The sequence below is a fragment of the Drosophila tropicalis genome, unplaced genomic scaffold (genome assembly GCF_018151085.1).
Source record: "Drosophila tropicalis isolate 14030-0801.00 unplaced genomic scaffold, ASM1815108v1 contig_81, whole genome shotgun sequence".
NCBI lineage: Eukaryota > Metazoa > Arthropoda > Insecta > Diptera > Drosophilidae > Drosophila > Drosophila tropicalis.
Window position 1 is genome coordinate 26098 of NW_027173300.1, and position 16444 is coordinate 42541.

Genomic DNA, 16444 nt, shown 5'->3' on the forward strand with positions numbered 1-16444 from the left:
GCTGGTATTGGCCACAAGCAAAAAAGTTGGCAAAAAACTTTAAAGAGGAAGAAGTAAAAAGCAATAAATTTCATAGATGTTTACCAAAGTGGGACAAGGGGTTGCCAAATTATAGTAGGTAAAACTTATATATAACACATTTCAATGAAAGGGAAAATTTTGTAAAACAATTTACTAATTTAAAAATTAATAATTAAAGATTTCTTCCTTTGAAAATCGCATCAAGTAGTTTATGTAGAGTATGACACAAAGTCGACTTATGGAATTTTTGTGTACCCCTCTTTGCTTTTATCTCTGTTTGCATAGATCTCTATAAATTTTGTTGCGGTTTTGTGGCCATTCATCATGAGCAAACCCAGAATTAGCTGAACAAAAACGCAAACAGCGACCAACTTTCTGCTGTCTGTTACCACCCCATTTGTGGGCGTGGCATTTGCATAGAGTTGTCTAAGCATTTCTAGGGCGTTTCTGTAAACAAATGGCTAGCACTAAGTAAAACTAAAATGGTATGACAACAGCTCAGGGCAAAGCCAACACTGAGAAGGACACTGGTTGTATGGTGACATTGAAGCATCAAGAGTGGAATCTCCTTTGCCCGGGTAAACATTTTAAAAGCAAATGAAGGCGTTGCCCAACCTTGGAAGATTCAGATTCATTTATATATATGTATGCATGTATGTAGACAACTGGCAAAGGTCAAGTAATTGCAATTTAATGGAAAATTGCAACAAATATGCCATTAAAATCATCATTAAGAGACTTAAGCTCAACCAGAGAAGAAGAAAAGGAGAGCTGCAGTGGTTGTGATAGTAAAAGAACGATAGCAGAACTTCAGCTTCTTCCTTGAAAATTCAATTATCCTTGTTTCTGGTAGCAAAATCGAGCCAAGCTGCCGAGAGTTAATCAGTTTTACTAACTTCATTTAGGGGCCGTAAAGAAGTTTTTTGTATGTTGGCAGGATGCTACGGAAGCTTGCTTCTTACTTTAAGCTTCTCATCTACCAGGCAATTTCATGGCATTGACTTGCAATCCTTTACAAAAACTTTTCCCACACGCCTCCACTACTATGGACCTGCCCCTCTCTTGCCATTCTATTACACTGAGTTGTGTGTTTACATGCACTCAGAGAAAGTAGCTGCTGCTGCTGCGCCTAAAAGTTGCCTAGGATAAATGTTGCAGCATGCATGGAGAGAAAAGAGACGAGATTTATGGCCAGACAAAAGCATTTGGATAGGTTGTGGAACTGGAAAATTGCGGGAGGTTGGATTAGGTTAAACCACATTAACCCAGTTGTCGGAAACATGTTTCGATTTAAATTTATGGTTTCATTTTGGTTAAATATGTAGTAACAAGAACTTTAATTGAACATTTTGAATGATTTTTGTGTTTAACATGTCTATAAATTTTCTGTTTCAAATAGTTCAGTTGAACTGTTCTAGTTAGGCAAATTCCTGTTAGCTGTTTCATTAAGACCGCCACGGAGCTCAGGCGCAGAAGCAGTATAAAAGTGAATTCCATTTTAAACCATTCGTTTTAATTCTTATTTCGGGTTCGTCCAAAGGGAACATTTTGATACGTACGTATGTATATCCTGCCAAATCGAATTCAGTTTGCCTTGTAAATAAAAAATTCTACTGTCCACTTCATGTCGAACAGTCATGATTGTGTTTTTCTTTTATTATTTATGATCTAACCTTTGGCCCGATAAATTGGGTCAAGTGTCTGTAACAAGAGAAATTTAAACTCAATTCAATTCACTTCATAAATCAAAGATAGTTGGCTTCTTAACAATTATAAAACAATTAAATTGTCACATTTAAACAGGCAACAGCAGCAAAGCAAGCCAAGTCATTGCCAAAGGACTAGAAAGAGAAAAGCGAAAAAATAAAGAAGAAACAACAAAAGAGCAAATGTCTGTTTCACCGACATTTCCTTCCCACTATACACACACACACACACACACACATAGAACTTCCCCAATCGAAAAGGAAATGAGAAGAAAAAAAACATAATATGGCACTTCATTGGACACGGACACCCAGTCACAGTTACATTTACAGTTTCAGTTCCAATTTCAGTTCCATGCCAAGGCCAAAAGTATCAAACTCTCAGACACACACACACACACACAGTCGATTGACTATAACGGTTGTTGCCATTATTTATTTGCAGCAAATTAAAGTTCCGAGCACACCCTGTGAGTCAAGTGTCAGCATAAATGAAATTTCCCACCACAAACTTCCGGCAAATAAAACCGTGCAGCAACAACAACAATAAAAGCACTGTGCATGTGCATAACAAAGAGCAAATGTTAACGGAGTGAACTCGACTTTTTTTTTTTTTTTTTTGCATTTTTTCATCGATTCCTTTTCGGACATGGACACACTTGGCTTGACTTGGTTGAGGAAATGTATACAGAATTCACACAATTCAATTGCCAACGTCATTTCCGGTTTGATGTCTATTCAATGGAAAGAAGGGGGAATAAAATCGGGGAACTGACTGAAAGGAATGAACGAAATGATGATTGCATTTTTTGAGAGGACTGTTAAGAATGATTTGCCAATATTAATAACTCTCCTAACAAGCTGATTATAAAGTACAAGGGAAACCGGATATGAATCATTTGTAATTCACTCATAAATTCAAGTCAAATGGTGTAATCGTGTTTCTTATTAGATGTTATAAAGCTGCTTCACTCATGTTTGACAGTCCCGACATGCTTAACTCTTAAACATTGTAAACATTATTTAGAACACAAGGAAAAGCAACCTCAGACCTAGCTGGTAAAGAGATAATAAAAAGACTTCAATCACTTATTCCTTTACAAATATTAGAATTAAGGCCCTTACAGGAACAGAAGCGTCTAACTACTTAGAAGAAGGTACTAGCATACCTCAAAACCTAATAAAAACTGTCAGTATTCCAGAATTATTATATGTAAAAGTTTTTTTTAGCTCGTTAAATGGAACTTTCTCTTAGCCAAGGTCGAAGCTTTTAAATATTTCTTTGGTCTGCTATCCTCTCCCTTTTCCGTGGTCGCACACAAATGAGCCGCATCATTTCCGTTCTGGTTGCTCTGTTTTTTTTTTCCCTGCTCCTTCTCCACTTTTGCAATTACCATGAAGGTGTGCAGAGTTGTTAAAAAAAGAAGCAGTCTAAAGACAGGAGGTTAACTAACCAAATGAGTGTGCAGATAACATGGCATATATGTAGGATTGCGTGAGAACCTCTAATGTTATCGGAATGCCGATAACGATATTAGTAGGATAGATATCGATAGATGGGCAATCGGAGAGGGAGAGAGAAGAGCTTGAGTTGCTGGACGGAGAGGTTGTGTTGGTCTCGTGAAATTAAAAGTGTTCAATAAGATGGTTTCTTTTTCTTTTGTTAATAATTAAATAAAAATGATAAGCTAAGATACATACATAAAAGCAAAGTGGTGTGAAGTGTATATTTTATTCTGGTCCAGTGGACTCAGCCTTCCTACATTTTGGGGGCTCAACCGGGATTGTAACAAAGAGCGAGTGAGAGAGAAAACTTTATGAAGAAATCGCGCGTAATTGCAAGAGTGACGCCAACATAAGGAAACATGAGAGCAAGCGAGACAAAATAAAATGCGTGCTTTAATTTCACCACCGACAAGAAAAGAGACGAACACATGAGAAATAACAACAAAGATGAAAAGATGAGTAACGCTTAAAAGACGACAATTTTGTTCAGAGAGGAACAAAATGAGGAAAAGCAAGAACAAAGACGAAAATATTTGAAAGACGAACAACTTCCCAAAGACGAAAATTTGTTCAGAGACGAACACGAAGAGCATCAAAAGACGAAAGACGACAAAAATTTGTTCAGAGAGGGACAAAACGAGGAGAAAAATTGAACTTGCTTGGATTCGGCGCTATCCAATCATTCAGGCAAGCCAAGAAGTAACCTGGAGCAGAGATCGGACTCGGAGAGTGGCTGCTAATACGAGGAGTACCAGATCAAGACGAGACGACCCGATTCACCACTACATGCACAGTCAGAAGGCATCATCCATCCAACATTGTGTGTGTGTGAGTGAGAAGAAGCTAAGACGTAAAGAAGACAACACGTAAGAAGACAACTGCGTAAGGAAAACTACGCGTAAGAAGACAACTGCGTAAAGAAGATCACGAGAAACGGACAACATAGACGTAAAATAACCAGGGCTACATCGCAAGTACATTTATTTTTAATACTAACAATAGTTAAAAAGTTTTGAAATAAGAGAACAATGAATTACAATTTTTAAAAATAAGAAAAGAGGATTTAAAATTTTGAAAATAAGAAAAGAAAGATTTAAAATTTTGGAAAATAAGATTTAAAATTTTCGAATTAGAGAAAGAGAAATAAGAAAAGACGAACTACGAGTTTTGGAAAATAAGTAAGAAAGAAAAATTCAACAAAGAGGAATTAGAATATTTGTAATCATATAAACTAACATCTAATTTAAACACTAATTTAAATTATTTTGTAATCAATATTTTTACACATGTTGTATAACGAGATCACCGAACTGACCGTCGCAGGGTTAAAAGAAAAGTTAAAAGAGCTGAATTTAAGTGTAAAAGGCAACAAACCTGAGTTAAGAGAGAGATTAATTTCATATTTTGATTTAGACACGAACGAGCAATCCTTATATTCAGAAGCTAATACCAGTATTCAAGGCGAAGTTGAAGAAGTTGAGAGAGAAGTGACAATGGCGTTCACCTTAAAAGATATCCGTGATTCGTTGACAGAGTTTGATGGGAGCAACAAAAAGGATGTATTAGAATGGCTTTCAGACTTTGAGGGTACTGCTGTAACAGTACAATGGAGTGATCTTCAGAAATTTATCTATGGTAGACAGCTGTTGACAGGAGCGGCTAAGTTGTTCGTAAATAGTCAAGAGGGTCTAACAAGTTGGGATAGACTTAAGACCGCGCTACAGGATGAGTTTACTGTTAAATTGTCGGCAAAAGAAGTTCACAAGCAATTAGAGAGTAGAAAGAAGAAATACAACGAGAGTCTGGTTGAGTACTTTTATCTAATGAAGAGTATAGCCAAAAGAGGCAGCTTAGATGAGGAAAGCATTGTCGAATACATCATTGAGGGTATCCCTGACTCTAAAATGAATAAAAGCGTTCTTTACCAAGCGAGAGATTTGAAGGAATTACGAGAGAAACTAACGATGTACGAGAAATATGCTTCCAACCAAGAGTCTAAAACAAAACCACGATTTGAGAAGCTGCAATCGAGGAATACTTTGGAGGATTTCAAATGCTTTAAATGTGGAGGAAAGAATCACGTCGCTAAGAATTGTAAAGACGATTTCAAATGTTTTAAATGTAATCAGATGGGCCACAAAGCTAATCAGTGTGAGGCAAGGAACACAAAAAGAAACTAAGAAGGATAATACAAATTATCAACAAATGACACTTAAGTTTAATCGTTCTTTTAAGGACGTTCCAATAGGCAATAGAGTATTATCTGCTCTGTTTGATTCGGGCAGTGATCTTTCCACCATTAGCGAGAGCACTTATAAGGAAATAAACCCGGTTAACTTAAACCGTGAATGCAAGGAGGTAATTGGCGTAGGAGGGAAAAAAGATTCGTACACTGGGATTTTTCAAGATCAAAACAGAGTTAGATGGCAACGCTGTAGAAATAGACTTTCATGTTGTTCGAGATAAAGACACATTGTATAAAGGAGTGATCGGAAATGATGTTCTGGAGAACTTGAATGTTACTATTGGAAGAAAACGAATCGTGTTCCACAAAGAAGACGAAATACCAAAGCCAATAAGCCGAGAAGTGCAAACTAAGACAAACATTTCTGAATTGCAGACAACGTTTGAGAGAATTATGACAATGACCTTGGATGAAGACGCTGCACTGGAAATTGATCTCAACCATTTAGACGAAGGTATAAAATCAGATATATTAGAAATGTTGAAGTCATATAAACCGGTAAAGCCTACTATATCGCCAGTGGAAATGAAGATTGTGGTAACAGATGATATTCCAATTTCTCAAAGGCCAAGACGTTTACCATATCAGGATCAAGTGATAGTGAATCAGCAGATAAAGGAATGGATGGAGGCTGGAATCGTTCGTCAAAGCTTTTCCGAGTATTCATCTCCTGTGGTGCTAGTTTCAAAAAAAGATGGCAAGAAAAGATTATGCTGTGATTACAGGAAGCTGAATCAGAAAATAATAAAAGACAATTTTCCGACAGCATTAATTGACGACGTTTTGCATAAACTGCAGAGAGGAAAGGTGTTTACAACCCTCGATTTATGCAATGGATTCTTTCACGTTCCCGTAGACGAAAGCTCACGGAAGTTTACATCGTTTGTTACTCAAAACGGCCAGTTCGAGTTTAATTTCGTGCCATTTGGGATAACCAATTCGCCAGCTGTATTCATGAGATACATATTTGCAGTCTTAAGGCCACTTATCGATGAAGGGATTGTTATTTTGTACATGGATGACATTATCATACCATCAGATGATGAGGAAGATGGATTAAATAAGCTGAAAAGAGTATTAAATCTAGCCGAGACTTCAGGACTGAAAATTAAATGGGAAAAATGTCAATTTTTACAAAGGCGAGTCAATTTTCTAGGATACATAATTGAAAATTCGACTATTAAACCGTCCAGAGAAAAGACTATGGCTGTGGAAAGTTACCCAATCCCAAGAGACAAAAAGGGTTTACAAAGGTTCTTAGGTCTTACTTCGTATTTTCGCCGATTCGTGAAAGACTTTGCAACAATCGCTAGGCCGTTGACGAATATGATGAAAAAAGATGTACCATTCATGATGAATGAAGAAGCACTTGCATCCGTTAGGCAGTTAAAAGTAGGTTTGTCAAATCCGCCAGTATTACGTTTGTTTGATCCGATGGGTATAACCGAAGTTCACTGTGACGCTAGTATGTATGGTTATGGCGCTATGTTACTACAATTTGATTCTGAAGACCAGAATTTCCATCCTGTGGAGTACATGAGTCGTAAGACTACACCAGCAGAGGAGAAGTATCACTCATATGAGTTGGAAGTACTCGCCATAATTCAGGCTTTGTCAAAGTGGAGGGTTTACGTGCTTGGGAAGAAGATAAAAATCGTTACAGATTGTAATGCATTCGCAATGACGATTAAAAAAAAAGAAGTGCCTTTAAGAGTGGCTCGATGGGCGATATTTCTACAAGATTTCGACTTCGAGATCGAACATCGACCTGGAACTAAAATGAAACACGTGGATGCGTTAAGCAGAATTCATTGCTTATTGCTCGAAAATTCTCTGAGACACAAGATACAACAGGCTCAGCTTTTGGATGAATGGATTAATGCGGTTAGAAAGGTATTGGAAAACGGGACATATGACGACTTTTATTTGCAGTATGATATTTTACACAAAGACCCGATTAAAGAACTTATAGTTATACCGTCGGCAATGGAGAGAGAAATCATAACTATGGCGCACCGCCAGGGGCATTTTGGAATTAAGAAGACCATAGATCTCCTAGAAAAGATTATTATATACCAAACGTTGCCAGCAAAGTTGAGGTGGTTATCAAATCGTGTGTGGAGTGCATTGTGAGCGAACAGAAGCATGGAAGGAAGGAAGGATTTTTAAATGTCATCGACAAAGGTGATGAGCCATTGACAACGTTTCACCTAGATCACATAGGCCCCATGGAATCGACAAAAAAGCAGTATAACCATGTTTTGGTCATAGTAGATGCTTTCTCCAAGTTCGTCTGGCTATATCCCACTAAGAGCACAGGATCTGAAGAAGTTGTTGATCGTCTGCAGAGACAATCGGAAGTATTCGGGAACCCGAAACGTTTTATAACTGACAGAGGAACTGCTTTCACTTCCAACATGTTTAAAGAATACTGTACCTCGCAAAAGATTCAGCATTTACTTATTGCTACAGGAGTACCCCGTGGAAATGGGCAAGTCGAGCGTCTTAATAGGACTGTTTCAACGCTATTGACCAAGTTATGTGCAGAGGAACCCAAGTCCTGGTATAAAAACGTTGGCAGGGTACAACAGTTCATCAACTCTTCGCCACCACGGAGTACTAAGATCTCGCCTTTTAAAATTTTGACTGGTATTGAAATGAGAACGACATATGATCAAGAGTTAAAGTCCCAGTTAGAGGAAGAATTACTTATAGAGTTGCAACGGGAGAAAGATGAAATTCGTAGATTAGCAAAAGATAATATAGCAAAAATACAGGAAGAAAATCGTAAGTCATATAACAAGTTTAGAAAGTCCGAAACAGAATACGAAGTGGGCGATATGGTTGCTATAAAGCGTACCCAGTTTGGAGCAGGGCTGAAGCTTAAGAAGAATTATCTAGGGCCGTATAAAATTGTTAGGAAGTTGAGACATGGTAGATACTCAGTGGCGAAGATTGGGGATGGTGAGGGCCCAAATAGGACCAATACCGTAGCGGAGTACATGAAGATGTGGAATCCATCATTCGGGACGAATGAGCCTGTAGAATGGCCGAATGTAGGATTGCGTGAGAACCTCTAATGTTATCGGAATGCCGATAACGATATTAGTAGGATAGATATCGATAGATGGGCAATCGGAGAGGGAGAGAGAAGAGCTTGAGTTGCTGGACGGAGAGGTTGTGTTGGTCTCGTGAAATTAAAAGTGTTCAATAAGATGGTTTCTTTTTTCTTTTGTTAATAATTAAATAAAAATGATAAGCTAAGATACATACATAAAAGCAAAGTGGTGTGAAGTGTATATTTTATTCTGGTCCAGTGGACTCAGCCTTCCTACATATATGAGGAAATGGAAGGGCAAAAAACGACAAAAAGTAGAAAAGGGTAGGAAAAAAAAAGAAAAAAACACAAAGACAGGGGGAAAAATAAAACAATTTTTGCAGAAAAGTTGAAGTGAAGCGTTACATTTGGCTGGGTTCCGTTCGCTTTAGTGTCCAGTCAAGCGCTTAGACAATTTTTTGTTGTTTTGCTTTGCTAACTTGCCATACCCTGTAATCACAAGTTAAGTGTGTCTATTTCAGAGTTTAGGGACTAAAAGATAAAGATCTTTCATTTTAGGAAATGAATATTATCACAGCTTTATCTTCAAATGTAGTAAATGGAATATGGCATCTTCTTTTTAAAGTATTAAAACCTATACATAACAATAGTTTTAAAAAGATATATTTCAAAAAATGGTAATTGAAGTCGCCAGAGGGTCATACACTGAGAAACACTGTCCAATTATGCACTATTGGCAGTAGTAATCCATAACTACAAGGTATTCGAAAAGCCGTTCAAATTACTTTTTCAATGAACTTGTTGATTTTAAATGGTTTGGCCAGTTCATTTGTGTAGGATTGCGTGAGAACCTCTAATGTTATCGGAATGCCGATAACGATATTAGTAGGATAGATATCGATAGATGGTGAATCGGAGAGGGAGGGGGAAGAGCTTGAGTTGCTGGACGGAGAGGTTGTGTTGGTCTCGTGAAATTAAAAGTGTTCAATAAGATGGTTTCTTTTTCTTTTATTAATAATTAAATAAAAATGATAAGCTAAGATACATACATAAAAGCAAAGTGGTGTGAAGTGTATATTTTATTCTGGTCCAGTGGACTCAGCCTTTCTACATTTTGGGGGCTCAACCGGGATTGTAACAAAGAGCGAGTGAGAGAGAAAACTTTATGAAGAAATCGCGCGTAATTGCAAGAGTGACGCCAACATAAGGAAACATGAGAGCAAGCGAGACAAAATAAAATGCGTGCTTTAATTTCACCACCGACAAGAAAAGAGACGAACACATGAGAAATAACAACAAAGATGAAAAGATGAGTAACGCTTAAAGACGACAATTTTGTTCAGAGAGGAACAAAATGAGGAAAAGCAAGAACAAAGACGAAAATATTTGAAAGACGAACAACTTCCCAAAGACGAAAATTTGTTCAGAGACGAACACGAAGAGCATCAAAAGACGAAAGACGACAAAAATTTGTTCAGAGAGGGACAAAACGAGGAGAAAAATTAAACTTGCTTGGATTCGGCGCTATCCAATCATTCAGGCAAGCCAAGAAGTAACCTGGAGCAGAGATCGGACTCGGAGAGTGGCTGCTAATACGAGGAGTACCAGATCAAGACGAGACGACCCGATTCACCACTACATGCACAGTCAGAAGGCATCATCCATCCAACATTGTGTGTGTGTGAGTGAGAAGAAGCTAAGACGTAAAGAAGACAACGCGTAAGAAGACAACTGCGTAAAGAAGATCACGAGAAACGGACAACATAGACGTAAAATAACCAGGGCTACATCGCAAGTACATTTATTTTTAATACTAACAATAGTTAAAAGTTTTGAAATAAGAGAACAATGAATTACAATTTTTAAAAATAAGAAAAGAAGATTTAAAAGTTGTGAAATAAGAGAACAATGAATTACAATTTTTAAAAATAAGAAAAGAAGATTTAAAATTTTGGAAAGAGAAAAGATGATCTAAAAGTTGTGAAATAAGAGAACAATGAATTACAATTTTTAAAATAAGAAAAGAGGATTTAAAATTTTGAAAATAAGAAAAGAAAGATTTAAAATTTTGGAAAATAAGATTTAAAATTTTGGAAAATAAGATTTATTTTAAAATTTTCGAATTAGAGAAAGAGAAATAAGAAAAGACGAACTACGAGTTTTGGAAAATAAGTAAGAAAGAAAAATTCAACAAAGAGGAATTAGAATATTTGTAATCATATAAACTAACATCTAATTTAAACACTAATTTAAATTATTTTGTAATCAATATTTTTACACATGTTGTATAACGAGATCACCGAACTGACCGTCGCAGGGTTAAAAGAAAAGTTAAAAGAGCTGAATTTAAGTGTAAAAGGCAACAAACCTGAATTAAGAGAGAGATTAATTTCATATTTTGATTTAGACACGAACGAGCAATCCTTATATTCAGAAGCTAATACCAGTATTCAAGGCGAAGTTGAAGAAGTTGAGAGAGAAGTGACAATGGCGTTCACCTTAAAAGATATTCGTGATTCGTTGACAGAGTTTGATGGGAGCAACAAAAAGGATGTATTAGAATGGCTTTCAGACTTTGAGGGTACTGCTGTAACAGTACAATGGAATGATCTTCAGAAATTTATCTATGGTAGACAGCTGTTGACAGGAGCGGCTAAGTTGTTCGTAAATAGTCAAGAGGGTCTAACAAGTTGGGGTGGACTTAAGAGCGCGCTACAGGATGAGTTTACTGTTAAATTGTCGGCAAAAAGAAGTTCACAAGCAATTAGAGAGTAGAAAGAAGAAATACAACGAGAGTCTGGTTGAGTACTTTTATCTAATGAAGAGTATAGCCAAAAGAGGCAGCTTAGATGAGGAAAGCATTGTCGAATACATCATTGAGGGTATCCCTGACTCTAAAATGAATAAAAGCGTTCTTTACCAAGCGAGAGATTTGAAGGAATTACGAGAGAAACTAACGATGTACGAGAAATATGCTTCCAACCAAGAGTCTAAAACAAAACCACGATTTGAGAAGCTGCAATCGAGGAATACTTTGGAGGATTTCAAATGCTTTAAATGTGGAGGAAAGAATCACGTCGCTAAGAATTGTAAAGACGATTTCAAATGTTTTAAATGTAATCAGATGGGCCACAAAGCTAATCAGTGTGAGGCAAGGAACACAAAAGAAACTAAGAAGGATAATACAAATTATCAACAAATGACACTTAAGTTTAATCGTTCTTTTAAGGACGTTCCAATAGGCAATAGAGTATTATCTGCTCTGTTTGATTCGGGCAGTGATCTTTCCACCATTAGCGAGAGCACTTATAAGGAAATAAACCCGGTTAACTTAAACCGTGAATGCAAGGAGGTAATTGGCGTAGGAGGGAAAAAGATTCGTACACTGGGATTTTTCAAGATCAAAACAGAGTTAGATGGCAACGCTGTAGAAATAGACTTTCATGTTGTTCGAGATAAAGACACATTGTATAAAGGAGTGATCGGAAATGATGTTCTGGAGAACTTGAATGTTACTATTGGAAGAAAACGAATCGTGTTCCACAAAGAAGACGAAATACCAAAGCCAATAAGCCGAGAAGTGCAAACTAAGACAAACATTTCTGAATTGCAGACAACGTTTGAGAGAATTATGACAATGACCTTGGATGAAGACGCTGCACTGGAAATTGATCTCAACCATTTAGACGAAGGTATAAAATCAGATATATTAGAAATGTTGAAGTCATATAAACCGGTAAAGCCTACTATATCGCCAGTGGAAATGAAGATTGTGGTAACAGATGATATTCCAATTTCTCAAAGGCCAAGACGTTTACCATATCAGGATCAAGTGATAGTGAATCAGCAGATAAAGGAATGGATGGAGGCTGGAATCGTTCGTCAAAGCTTTTCCGAGTATTCATCTCCTGTGGTGCTAGTTTCAAAAAAAGATGGCAAGAAAAGATTATGCTGTGATTACAGGAAGCTGAATCAGAAAATAATAAAAGACAATTTTCCGACAGCATTAATTGACGACGTTTTGCATAAACTGCAGAGAGGAAAGGTGTTTACAACCCTCGATTTATGCAATGGATTCTTTCACGTTCCCGTAGACGAAAGCTCACGGAAGTTTACATCGTTTGTTACTCAAAACGGCCAGTTCGAGTTTAATTTCGTGCCATTTGGGATAACCAATTCGCCAGCTGTATTCATGAGATACATATTTGCAGTCTTAAGGCCACTTATCGATGAAGGGATTGTTATTTTGTACATGGATGACATTATCATACCATCAGATGATGAGGAAGATGGATTAAATAAGCTGAAAAGAGTATTAAATCTAGCCGAGACTTCAGGACTGAAAATTAAATGGGAAAAATGTCAATTTTTACAAAGGCGAGTCAATTTTCTAGGATACATAATTGAAAATTCGACTATTAAACCGTCCAGAGAAAAGACTATGGCTGTGGAAAGTTACCCAATCCCAAGAGACAAAAAGGGTTTACAAAGGTTCTTAGGTCTTACTTCGTATTTTCGCCGATTCGTGAAAGACTTTGCAACAATCGCTAGGCCGTTGACGAATATGATGAAAAAGATGTACCATTCATGATGAATGAAGAAGCACTTGCATCCGTTAGGCAGTTAAAAGTAGGTTTGTCAAATCCGCCAGTATTACGTTTGTTTGATCCGATGGGTATAACCGAAGTTCACTGTGACGCTAGTATGTATGGTTATGGCGCTATGTTACTACAATTTGATTCTGAAGACCAGAATTTCCATCCTGTGGAGTACATGAGTCGTAAGACTACACCAGCAGAGGAGAAGTATCACTCATATGAGTTGGAAGTACTCGCCATAATTCAGGCTTTGTCAAAGTGGAGGGTTTACGTGCTTGGGAAGAAGATAAAAATCGTTACAGATTGTAATGCATTCGCAATGACGATTAAAAAAAGAAGTGCCTTTAAGAGTGGCTCGATGGGCGATATTTCTACAAGATTTCGACTTCGAGATCGAACATCGACCTGGAACTAAAATGAAACACGTGGATGCGTTAAGCAGAATTCATTGCTTATTGCTCGAAAATTCTCTGAGACACAAGATACAACAGGCTCAGCTTTTGGATGAATGGATTAATGCGGTTAGAAAGGTATTGGAAAACGGGACATATGACGACTTTTATTTGCAGTATGATATTTTACACAAAGACCCGATTAAAGAACTTATAGTTATACCGTCGGCAATGGAGAGAGAAATCATAACTATGGCGCACCGCCAGGGGCATTTTGGAATTAAGAAGACCATAGATCTCCTAGAAAAAGATTATTATATACCAAACGTTGCCAGCAAAGTTGAGGTGGTTATCAAATCGTGTGTGGAGTGCATTGTGAGCGAACAGAAGCATGGAAGGAAGGAAGGATTTTTAAATGTCATCGACAAAGGTGATGAGCCATTGACAACGTTTCACCTAGATCACATAGGCCCCATGGAATCGACAAAAAGCAGTATAACCATGTTTTGGTCATAGTAGATGCTTTCTCCAAGTTCGTCTGGCTATATCCCACTAAGAGCACAGGATCTGAAGAAGTTGTTGATCGTCTGCAGAGACAATCGGAAGTATTCGGGAACCCGAAACGTTTTATAACTGACAGAGGAACTGCTTTCACTTCCAACATGTTTAAAGAATACTGTACCTCGCAAAAGATTCAGCATTTACTTATTGCTACAGGAGTACCCCGTGGAAATGGGCAAGTCGAGCGTCTTAATAGGACTGTTTCAACGCTATTGACCAAGTTATGTGCAGAGGAACCCAAGTCCTGGTATAAAAACGTTGGCAGGGTACAACAGTTCATCAACTCTTCGCCACCACGGAGTACTAAGATCTCGCCTTTTAAAATTTCGACTGGTATTGAAATGAGAACGACATATGATCAAGAGTTAAAGTCCCAGTTAGAGGAAGAATTACTTATAGAGTTGCAACGGGAGAAAGATGAAATTCGTAGATTAGCAAAAGATAATATAGCAAAAATACAGGAAGAAAATCGTAAGTCATATAACAAGTTTAGAAAGTCCGAAACAGAATACGAAGTGGGCGATATGGTTGCTATAAAGCGTACCCAGTTTGGAGCAGGGCTGAAGCTTAAGAAGAATTATCTAGGGCCGTATAAAATTGTTAGGAAGTTGAGACATGGTAGATACTCAGTGGAGAAGATTGGGGATGGTGAGGGCCCAAATAGGACCAATACCGTAGCGGAGTACATGAAGATGTGGAATCCATCATTCGGGACGAATGAGCCTGTAGAATGGCCGAATGTAGGATTGCGTGAGAACCTCTAATGTTATCGGAATGCCGATAACGATATTAGTAGGATAGATATCGATAGATGGTGAATCGGAGAGGGAGGGGGAAGAGCTTGAGTTGCTGGACGGAGAGGTTGTGTTGGTCTCGTGAAATTAAAAGTGTTCAATAAGATGGTTTCTTTTTCTTTTATTAATAATTAAATAAAAATGATAAGCTAAGATACATACATAAAAGCAAAGTGGTGTGAAGTGTATATTTTATTCTGGTCCAGTGGACTCAGCCTTCCTACATTTGGTTTGTTGGCTCTGAACTTCAATGTTGTTGGCTATTTAATTAGCCAAGTTAATTCATTAAAGACTTCAAACTTGCTTTTTTGCTGTGTCACCTGTCTCTCCCTCCATCGACCGAACAGGTGAAGAGGCAACAAACTGTTTAAAGCATTTTTCATATTTCATATGAATCCTTAATCTTATGCTGCTTCTTCTTTTGTATTCCTTGCGAATGTTTGCACTTAGAAATTATGAAATATTCATTGAAATTTAATTAAAACTGCTCAAGTTTAGTGTGAGCTTCTAAAGGTACCCCTGAGGAGAAAAGAGAGCGAGAGTGAGAGGAAGAGGTAAAGGGCAACAAATTGCAGCAATTAATGTCATCAGCTGGCAACATGAAGCATTTTAGTCAGATAAATAACAACAATGATTCAAAGTGGTTTGGCTAACAATGCCAAACAATGCCATTGTGTTTTTGTTAGCCAAGTGTTGCCATTCTGGCTAGTTGAGGACGAGGGTTCATTTAGACTGCTGTCAGTTTGGTTGGGGGGTGTGGCATGTGTATTTTGCATACTGTTTGCTATCCTCAGCGATTGGTTGGTAAATAAAAACACAGAAACTATGGCGCAAGTTAGTCGACCGGGTTTTGTGACTAATTGTAAAGTTTACAAAATGAATTGTTAACTAGAGAATAGGGTAAAGTATTGATTTGAGTGACTTAAAACTAATGTTTTACATTATATTTTTCTGTCTTTTTAAAAACAGGAAAAGAGAAAACCAAAAAAAGTTTGTGTTCTTGAGGTATCTTCCAAAACCACTCATAAATATTTATGTATAAAAATTAAGGATCAATTTCAGTCTGGCACAAATTAATTTATATTTCATTAATTTAACAAACAATATTTATATCTATACTAAAAGACTTCATTAAGTTCCTCTTAGTTGCTTTTCATATTGGCTAAACGAGAATTCCAATGCCCACAACTAAATGACCGAAAATTGTATCACATTTTCCACGTTGTTGTGCGTTTGTGTGTGTTGGTGGGGGAACAACAAATCTGTGCTAATTAACTTGAAACCTTAGCATTTACCTTGGGGGCGTTGAGACTTCATCTTCATCTTCTACTTGCCCAGCTCCATGCCAGCAGCCTCTGGGGCCGATGCCAACATAAAAATGTCATATGTCAACTGCAGGCTGCCTTGTCAGCACTCATTAAGCTCTTAACCTCATTCCAAGCTCGAAGATATAGAGCAAGAGAGACAGAGACAGAATGTGTGTTTTTCTTGCCCTCTCACACATACATATACTGGACAAATGCAAGTGAGGTCTTTACTACCGAAATGTCGACACTTCTTGTT